General features: G+C 54.6%; 1 pseudogene; it reads left to right on the top strand.

The window, feature by feature from the left end:
* Window positions 1-8,825: 8,825 nt before the first annotated feature.
* On the top strand, window positions 8,826-9,861 carry LOC135286913 (feather keratin Cos2-2-like; annotated as a pseudogene).
* The last annotated feature ends 276 nt before the right edge of the window (window positions 9,862-10,137 follow it).

The following is a 10,137-nucleotide window of genomic DNA, read 5'->3' as shown; positions in this document are numbered from 1 at the left end:
GCACAAGAACAGAAGCAAAACCAAAACCATCCTCCCACCATGTTGGAGTCTGCCACAGTTTTGTCTTCTGAGTGTGGCAGAGGAGAAACTGTCCCATCTTCCGGCCTCCACCTCCTAGACATGGTCAAATGTTTTTCTCCACGTGACCCATTCTCTCTGACAGCACCATTTTCCCACAGCTCCTGGCTCAAGACAAAGGCACGGTGACCACTGGACTCCCCCATCCCCAAAGAGCCACCAGAACCCTGGCATCTCAAAGCCTCCCTATGAGACAGGAGCAAGGACCCTGGCAAACAGCTGAGGGCCTCAAGGCTGCCTGGAGGTGGCATCAAAGGGATGACCTGGGTTTGGGATTGTCCTTGAGAGATGTGGGTGCCAGGGCCCTCTCCACGTTCCTGCAGAGAAGGAACTGGGGGCTGAGTGTGTGTCAGTGGCTGGCGCTGCTGGGGAGGGAAGGCCCTACAGGGCGTGCAATGACTGGCTGAGAGCTCAGCTCGGGCCCAGCTGTGCACACACACACGCACACACAGGACCACTGACACCCTGCCAGCCTGCCCACGAGTGCTCAGAGATCAGCCCAGATGCACAGAGCCCAGCACACGGGCACAGGCAAACGGGAAGGGGCCCTGTGCACAGCCATCCCCGTGCAGGCCAGAGGCTCTCAGGGTTTGTTGCCAGCAGGGCACAAGCACAGGCATGTGCAGACACTCGCACACACTGGGGCATAGCCACATTGCCATGCACATTATTGTGGGGGAGCAGAGGGGGCAGAGACCACAGGAAGGGATGTGACTGAGGAGATGCTGGGGAGATCCCAGCCACAGCAGATTCTGGGGACACCAAGCAGGACAGAATCTCAGGCAGCAGTGCTACAGGAGTCTCATGCACTGTGAAGCCCAAGGAGGAAGGCAAAGAAATTTCACCTCGAAGGCAAGGCATGAAGGAGAGCCATTGGGTGATGAGCCAAGGACTGGAGGGCTGGGACCACATGAGGCACTTCCAGTCAGCAGGAACAGAAAAGATCCAAAAGAATGCCTCAGAGTGTCTTTACCTTCTTCTTTGTGATCCCTTCAGCACTTAGTTCATTTCTCATGATCACACTGGCACATCCTTGCCCCCAGGAAGCATGGAGTTTTGCATGCCAGCACTCAGAAGAAGTGTCCATGAGGGAATGGCAATGAGGTAAGCCAGGAAATGCAGTGTCATTGTGGAGGGAAAATCCAAGTCATGCCACACCATTCCAAGAGATCTTTCCATTCATTTGGGATCATGCAGGAATATCGTCACTTGTGCAGCACAAACTGAGGACCCTGAGGCACTGTGGGGCCAGGATAAAAGGCAGCCTAACTGGTGGCTCTCTCAACCACTTCTGTCACCTCCTTCTCCTTGGGAACCAGGTGAGTTGGAAGCCCCTTTCTCCTCCACCTCTCCAAGAAGACATTGGCCTTTCTGGCCCCTTCTTCCTGCTCCTTGTTCTTCTGAGCGTGTTCTGCTGTGGTGGTGGTGTGGGCAGAGGGGAGAGCGTGTGTTGTGGCCAGAGGCTGAGGCTGGGCTGAGGTGCTGATTTGCATCCAGGTTAGGCAGGAGCCCAGCTGGGCCTGGCTGAGCTGGGCAGGACCGTGCTGGGCTCAGGCAAAGGATCCCCAGGTTGGGCCTGCCCAGCCTGGAGCTGGGCAGGCAGCAGGGGCCTTGTCCTGCTGGGGGTGCCTTGTGGGCTGTGTCTCAGGTGTGCGTGTCCTCTGCTTCATCCCTGTCCTCTGTGCCAGGTGCAGCGCCAGGCTCAAGACATGTCCTGCTCTGAGAAGTGCCAGCAGTGCCGGCCCTGCGAGCCTTGCTGCCAGCCCTGCGGCCCCTGCCCGCTGGCCAGCAGCTGCAATGAGTGCTGTGTCAGGCAGTGCCAGAGCTCCCACGTGGTCATTCAGCCGCCTGCTGTGCTGGTGACCCTGCCTGGCCCCATCCTCAGCTCCTCCCCACAGAACACCGCCGTGGGATCCTCCACCTCTGCTGCTGTTGGCAGCATCCTCAGCTCTCAGGGAGTTCCCATCAGCTCTGGGGGCTTTGACATCTCCTGCATCACCAGCGGCTGTGGTGGTAGCAGATGCTGTCGTCCCTGCTAGAGATGCTGTCGCCCACATGCTCAGGCAAGAGCCTCTGGCAACTTGGAATGCGATGATAGAATGAAAATGGAATCTAACACTAAATATGGATTTAAGGCTTTGGACTATTGTTTCCTTCTTCTCCTCCTCTTTTTGTCTTCTTTTCCATTACTGTCACCTCCACTCAATGCCAGCCTAGTGGTTCCTGCTGACTTGCTTCCCTTGGCAGCCCAGGATGCTGCTGCTGCTGCTGCTGCATTTTACTGTGCATTTTAGGACATGCTGCTGCATTTTAGTGGCTGCCCTGGGGTGCCCTCTCTGAGCCTCCATATTTTCTTCTTTTGACTCAATAAAGTAGCTTTTGCACTCAAACCTCGGCCTCTGATTTCTATTTCTTTCTGTAAAAATTCTTCCAGTTTGATCACTTGGAAAAGGCTGGACAAAGCACTGTGGTGCAATCCCATCTGTGCAATTTGATTTATTCCCTTTCCCGTGGAGCTGACCAAGATGTCCCTCTATGTGAGGAGGGTGAGACATTGGAATTACTTGCCCTAGATGGGTTTAGATTCCTCAGCCCTGGAAGTGTGCAAGGCCAGTGTGGACAAAGTTTGGAGGAAGCAGTTTTCGTGGCTGCCCATCTGTTGAGGAACGGAAGAGTAGAAAGATATGGACTTGAAGTTGCCTTCCAGCCCAAACCATTTCTAACGAAATCTGCTTTCACAGAGGCATCGGCAATGTGACAGATGTGCTCAGTGTGGGGCAGTGCTGAGTGCCCTTTGGACACGGCTGCAGCTGACTCAGTCAGAGCTGGCTGGAGCCACTGCACTCTTCCCACAGAGCCCGTTGCTGCAGCCTGGCTTACAAAGTGTGCCATCATGAGCAACCACGACACAGGAGGAAGCCCTGCTTCCTGGCATATCGCCAGCCATAACTTCCTGAGGGAAAGAATCCATTAATTTAATTTCTTTCCCAGTGTACTGGTACATGCATCATCTTCACCCTTGGCTAGAGCAAGCTGCCATTTTTCAAGCATAATGGTGCTCTCTGTTTGGTTTTACCTTGTCTTATTGCCTGAGAAAGAGGATTGACAGAGCAGCTTGCTGGGCACCATCCATCCAGCCAAGGGCCACCGAGCACAGCTCGTAGTCCAGCCCAGGGCAAGAGCAGGAACAAGCTGCACAAGCAGGCATGGACTGCTGACCAAAGGGAGACATAATAAAGGGGAAAAAAGGCCACGAGGAAAACCTCATGTCCCCAATCCATTCCCAAAATGGGCCACGGAAACAGGCTGCATGTGAGAACTCCTGGGATGTCAGAAAGGGATACAGGAGAGATGGGCAGGGATACAGGAAGAACGAGAGTGATACCCTGAGGGCTTTGCCACAAAGAAAGCCACAGGAATGGCACAGGTTCATGCCATGTGCCTGCATGGAATGCCACCAGACCATGATTTCAGCGTTCTGCCTACTCTGACGTTTTTATATCCCGGAAATACTTGGACCTCTCCTCCTGGGCTTAGAAGGAGTCTTCAGATAGGAACGCACAGGGCAGAAGCCAGGAAATAGAGGCTGCAGTGCAGGAAAGCAGGACACAGCCCCTACCATTAACTGGGATGGTGCACATTTGACATGAGCTGGTCAGAAAATTATGGCTTCCACTAAGGTGCCTGTGGGCCTGAGGCAGGGCAGGACTGCTATAAAAGGCAGCCCAAGTCTCTGCTCTCTCATCCACTTCTCTCACCTCCTTCTCTTCAGGAATCAGGTGAGTGCGAAACCCCTTCTTACCCTCCTGCTGCTGCTTCCTCAAGAGCAGCTCTTGCCTGGCTGGAGGTCTCAGCTGAGAGAGGCTGTTGGAGCTGAGGGCTGGGAGCTGCTTGTGCTGGGAGAGGGCAGGGGAGAGAAGGTCTTGTGCAGACACAGAGACTTGGCTGAGGTGCTTCCTGGGCTTTGAGCTGGGCTGTGCAATGTGGGCCAGGAGGTGCCTTGCCTGCAGGGGGTTTGGGTGCAGTTTTGATTCTCATGTGTCCTCACTTTGTACTTCTCCCTGCCCTCTGTGCCAGGTGCACCTGTGAGCCCCAGCCATGTCCTGCTGCAAGCCCTGCGACCCTTGCTGCCAGCCCTGTGGCCCCTGCCCGCTGGCCAGCAGCTGCAATGAGTGCTGTGTCAGGCAGTGCCAGAGCTCCCACGTTGTCATTCAGCCGCCTGCTGTGCTGGTGACCCTGCCTGGCCCCATCCTCAGCTCCTCCCCACAGAACACCGCTGTGGGATCCTCCACCTCTGCTGCTGTTGGCAGCATCCTCAGCTCTCAGGGAGTGCCCATCAGCTCTGGGGGCCTTGACCTCTCCTGCATCACCAGCTGCTACGGCAGCAGTTGTTGTCGTCCCTGCTAAATCTGCTGGCAACATCCTTGAGCAAGAACCCCCACAACCTCAGAACGTGAAGCTGCACTGAAGAGGGATCTTTGGAACAACTGATTTGTGCCCGTGGTTTACTGCTGTTTTCTTCCATTCTCTTCCCTTCCCTTCCTTTCCTGTCAACACCACCCAATGCCAGCCAAGGTGGACCTGTTTGCCTCCCTCACTCTCTCCCTCCCACAACAGGCCAGGCAAATGGACACCCCCACTGTATACCAGCTCCTGCTGTGTTCTTTGTGCTGTCTCCTTTTTCTTGTTTAGAGTCAATAAAGTCATTTTGCATCCAAAGCTGGTGCTCTGCTTTCTCCTTCCTTGTGTGGGAACTCTTCCATTCAGCTCAGGGCAAAAGGTGAACACTCGGTGGTGGCAATTACTTTGAGCCTTTTCTATTGGAGCTCGCAAACACATCCCTGTCTTCCCCAAATAATGATCATCAGGAGAAGATGATGTCAAAGGTCACAGGGAATGGGAAACAGCACTGCCTGGGGATAGTCTACCACGTCCTCTCCTCAAACACCGCCCTCACATTAGCCTTCTGCCCTGCTTGGAAACAGACAGCAAGGGCTGAATGGTTTCACAGGATCAACTAAGCACGAGAACAGAAGCAAAACCAAAACCATCCTCCCACCATGTTGGAGTCTGCCACAGTTTTGCCTTCTGAGTGTGGCAGAGGAGAAACTGTCCCATCTTCCGGCCTCCACCTCCTAGACATGGTCAAATGTTTTTTCTCCACGTGACCCATTCTCTCTGACAGCACCATTTTCCCACAGCTCCTGGCTCAAGACAAAGGCACGGTGACCACTGGACTCCCCCATCCCCAAAGAGCCACCAGAACCCTGGCATCTCAAAGCCTCCCTATGAGACAGGAGCAAGGACCCTGGCAAACAGCTGAGGGCCTCAAGGCTGCCTGGAGGTGGCATCAAAGGGATGGCCTGGGTTTGGGATTGTCCTCGAGAGATGTGGGTGCCAGGGCCCTCTCCACGTTCCTGCAGAGAAGGAACTGGGGGCTGAGTGTGTGTCAGTGGCTGGCGCTGCTGGGGAGGGAAGGCCCTACAGGGCGTGCAATGGCTGGCTGAGAGCTCAGCTCGGGCCCAGCTGTGCACACACACACGCACACACAGGACCACTGACACCCTGCCAGCCTGCCCACGAGTGCTCAGAGATCAGCCCAGATGCACAGAGCCCAGCACACGGGCACAGGCAAACGGGAAGGGGCCCTGTGCACAGCCATCCCCGTGCAGGCCAGAGGCTCTCAGGGTTTGTTGCCAGCAGGGCACAAGCACAGGCATGTGCAGACACTCGCACACACTGGGGCATAGCCACATTGCCATGCACATTATTGTGGGGGAGCAGAGGGGGCAGAGACCACAGGAAGGGATGTGACTGAGGAGATGCTGGAGAAATCCCAGCCACAGCAGATTCTGGGGACACCAAGCAGGACAGAATCTCAGGCAGCAGTGCTACAGGAGTCTCATGCACTGTGAAGCCCAAGGAGGAAGGCAAAGAAATTTCACCTCGAAGGCAAGGCATGAAGGAGAGCCATTGGGTGATGAGCCAAGGACTGGAGGGCTGGGACCACATGAGGCACTTCCAGTCAGCAGGAACAGAAAAGATCCAAAAGAATGCCTCAGAGTGTCTTTACCTTCTTCTTTGTGATCCCTTCAGCACTTAGTTCATTTCTCATGATCACACTGGCACATCCTTGCCCCCAGGAAGCATGGAGTTTTGCATGCCAGCACTCAGAAGAAGTGTCCATGAGGGAATGGCAATGAGGTAAGCCAGGAAATGCAGTGTCATTGTGGAGGGAAAATCCAAGTCATGCCATACCATTCCAAGAGATCTTTCCATTCATTTGGGATCATGCAGGAATATCGTCACTTGTGCAGCACAAACTGAGGACCCTGAGGCACTGTGGGGCCAGGATAAAAGGCAGCCTAACTGGTGGCTCTCTCAACCACTTCTGTCACCTCCTTCTCCTTGGGAACCAGGTGAGTTGGAAGCCCCTTTCTCCTCCACCCTCTCCAAGAAGACATTGGCCTTTCTGGCCCCTTCTTCCTGCTCCTTGTTCTTCTGAGCGTGTTCTGCTGTGGTGGTGGTGTGGGCAGAGGGGAGAGCGTGTGTTGTGGCCAGAGGCTGAGGCTGGGCTGAGGTGCTGATTTACATCCAGGTTAGGCAGGAGCCCAGCTGGGCCTGGCTGAGCTGGGCAGGACCGTGCTGGGCTCAGGCAAAGGATCCCCAGGTTGGGCCTGCCCAGCCTGGAGCTGGGCAGGCAGCAGGGGCCTTGTCCTGCTGGGGGTGCCTTGTGGGCTGTGTCTCAGGTGTGCATGTCCTCTGCTTCATCCCTGTCCTCTGTGCCAGGTGCAGCGCCAGGCTCAAGACATGTCCTGCTCTGAGAAGTGCCAGCAGTGCCGGCCCTGCGAGCCTTGCTGCCAGCCCTGCGGCCCCTGCCCGCTGGCCAGCAGCTGCACTGAGTGCTGTGTCAGTCAGTGCCAGAGCTCCCACGTGGTCATTCAGCCGCCTGCTGTGCTGGTGACCCTGCCTGGCCCCATCCTCAGCTCCTCCCCACAGAACACCGCTGTGGGATCCTCCACCTCTGCTGCTGTTGGCAGCATCCTCAGCTCTCAGGGAGTTCCCATCAGCTCTGGGGGCTTTGACATCTCCTGCATCACCAGCGGCTGTGGTGGTAGCAGATGCTGTCGTCCCTGCTAGAGATGCTGTCGCCCACATGCTCAGGCAAGAGCCTCTGGCAACTTGGAATGCGATGATAGAATGAAAATGGAATCTAACACTAAATATGGATTTAAGGCTTTGGACTATTGTTTCCTTCTTCTCCTCCTCTTTTTGTCTTCTTTTCCATTACTGTCACCTCCACTCAATGCCAGCCTAGTGGTTCCTGCTGACTTGCTTCCCTTGGCAGCCCAGGATGCTGCTGCTGCTGCTGCTGCATTTTACTGTGCATTTTAGGACATGCTGCTGCATTTTAGTGGCTTCCCTGGGGTGCCCTCTCTGAGCCTCCATATTTTCTTCTTTTGACTCAATAAAGTAGCTTTTGCACTCAAACCTCGGCCTCTGATTTCTATTTCTTTCTGTAAAAATTCTTCCAGTTTGATCACTTGGAAAAGGCTGGACAAAGCACTGTGGTGCAATCCCATCTGTGCAATTTGATTTATTCCCTTTCCCGTGGAGCTGACCAAGATGTCCCTCTATGTGAGGAGGGTGAGACATTGGAATTACTTGCCCTAGATGGGTTTAGATTCCTCAGCCCTGGAAGTGTGCAAGGCTAGTGTGGACAAAGTTTGGAGGAAGCAGTTTTCGTGGCTGCCCATCTTTTGAGGAACGGAAGAGTAGAAAGATATGGACTTGAAGTTGCCTTCCAGCCCAAACCATTTCTAACGAAATCTGCTTTCACAGAGGCATCGGCAATGTGACAGATGTGCTCAGTATGGGGCAGTGCTGAGTGCCCTTTGGACACGGCTGCAGCTGACTCAGTCAGAGCTGGCTGGAGCCACTGCACTCTTCCCACAGAGCCCGTTGCTGCAGCCTTGCTTACAAAGTGTGCCATCATGAGCAACCACGACACAGGAGGAAGCCCTGCTTCCTGGCATATCGCCAGCCATAACTTCCTGAGGGAAAGAATCCATTAATTTAATTTCTTTCCCAGTGTACTGGTACATGCATCATCTTCACCCTTGGCTAGAGCAAGCTGCCATTTTTCAAGCATAATGGTGCTCTCTGTTTGGTTTTACCTTGTCTTATTGCCTGAGAAAGGGGATTGACAGAGCAGCTTGCTGGGCACCATCCATCCAGCCAAGGGCCACCGAGCACAGCTCGTAGTCCAGCCCAGGGCAAGAGCAGGAACAAGCTGCACAAGCAGGCATGGAGTGCTGACCAAAGGGAGACGTAATAAAGGGGAAAAAAGGCCACGAGGAAAACTTCATGTCCCCAATCCATTCCCAAAATGGGCCACGGAAACAGGCTGCATGTGAGAACTCCTGGGATGTCAGAAAGGGATACAGGAGAGATGGGCAGGGATACAGGAAGAATGAGAGTGATACCCTGAGGGCTTTGCCACAAAGAAAGCCACAGGAATGGCACAGGTTCATGCCATGTGCCTGCATGGAATGCCACCAGACCATGATTTCAGCGTTCTGCCTACTCTGACGTTTTTATATCCCGGAAATACTTGGACCTCTCCTCCTGGGCTTAGAAGGAGTCTTCAGATAGGAACGCACAGGGCAGAAGCCAGGAAATAGAGGCTGCAGTGCAGGAAAGCAGGACACAGCCCCTACCATTAACTGGGATGGTGCACATTTGACATGAGCTGGTCAGAAAATTATGGCTTCCACTAAGGTGCCTGTGGGCCTGAGGCAGGGCAGGACTGCTATAAAAGGCAGCCCAAGTCTCTGCTCTCTCATCCACTTCTCTCACCTCCTCATCCTCAGGAATCAGGTGAGTGTGAAGCCCCTTCTCCTTCTCCTGCTGCTGCTGCTTCAAGGCCAGCTCTTGCCTGGCTGGAGGTCTCAGCTGAGAGAGGCTGTTGGAGCTGAGGGCTGGGAGCTGCTTGTGCTGGGAGAGGGCAGGGGAGAGAAGGTCTTGTGCAGACACAGAGACTTGGCTGAGGTGCCTCCTGGGCTTTGAGCTGGGCTGTGCAATGTGGGCCAGGAGGTGCCTTGCCTGCAGGGGGTTTGGGTGCAGTTTTGATTCTCATGTGTCCTCACTTTGTACTTCTCCCTGCCCTCTGTGCCAGGTGCACCTGTGAGCCCCAGCCATGTCCTGCTGCAAGCCCTGCGACCCTTGCTGCCAGCCCTGTGGCCCCTGCCCGCTGGCCAGCAGCTGCAATGAGTGCTGTGTCAGGCAGTGCCAGAGCTCCCACGTTGTCATTCAGCCGCCTGCTGTGCTGGTGACCCTGCCTGGCCCCATCCTCAGCTCCTCCCCACAGAACACCGCTGTGGGATCCTCCACCTCTGCTGCTGTTGGCAGCATCCTCAGCTCTCAGGGAGTGCCCATCAGCTCTGGGGGTTTTGACCTCTCCTGCATCACCAGCTGCTACGGCAGCAGTTGTTGTCGTCCCTGCTAAATCTGCTGGCAACATCCTTGAGCAAGAACCTCCACAACCTCAGAACGTGAAGCTGCACTGAAGAGGGATCTTTGGAACAACTGATTTGTGCCCGTGGTTTACTGCTGTTTTCTTCCATTCTCTTCCCTTCCCTTCCTTTCCTGTCAACACCACCCAATGCCAGCCAAGGTGGACCTGTTTGCCTCCCTCACTCTCTCCCTCCCACATCAGGCCAGGCAAATGGACACCCCCACTGTATACCAGCTCCTGCTGTGTTCTTTGTGCTGTCTCCTTTTTCTTGTTTAGAGTCAATAAAGTCATTTTGCATCCAAAGCTGGTGCTCTGCTTTCTCCTTCCTTGTGTGGGAACTCTCCCATTCAGCTCAGGGCAAAAGGTGAACACTCGGTGGTGGCAATTACTTTGAGCCTTTTCTATTGGAGCTCGCAAACACATCCCTGTCTTCCCCAAATAATGATCATCAGGAGAAGATGATGTCAAAGGTCACAGGGAATGGGAAACAGCACTGCCTGGGGATAGTCTACCACGTCCTCTCCTCAAACACCGCCCTCACA

The sequence above is a fragment of the Passer domesticus genome, chromosome 27 (genome assembly GCF_036417665.1).
Source record: "Passer domesticus isolate bPasDom1 chromosome 27, bPasDom1.hap1, whole genome shotgun sequence".
Lineage (NCBI taxonomy): Eukaryota > Metazoa > Chordata > Aves > Passeriformes > Passeridae > Passer > Passer domesticus.
The sequence above is the reverse complement of the archived record's forward strand: the minus strand, read 5'-3'. Positions and strand labels throughout refer to the sequence as shown.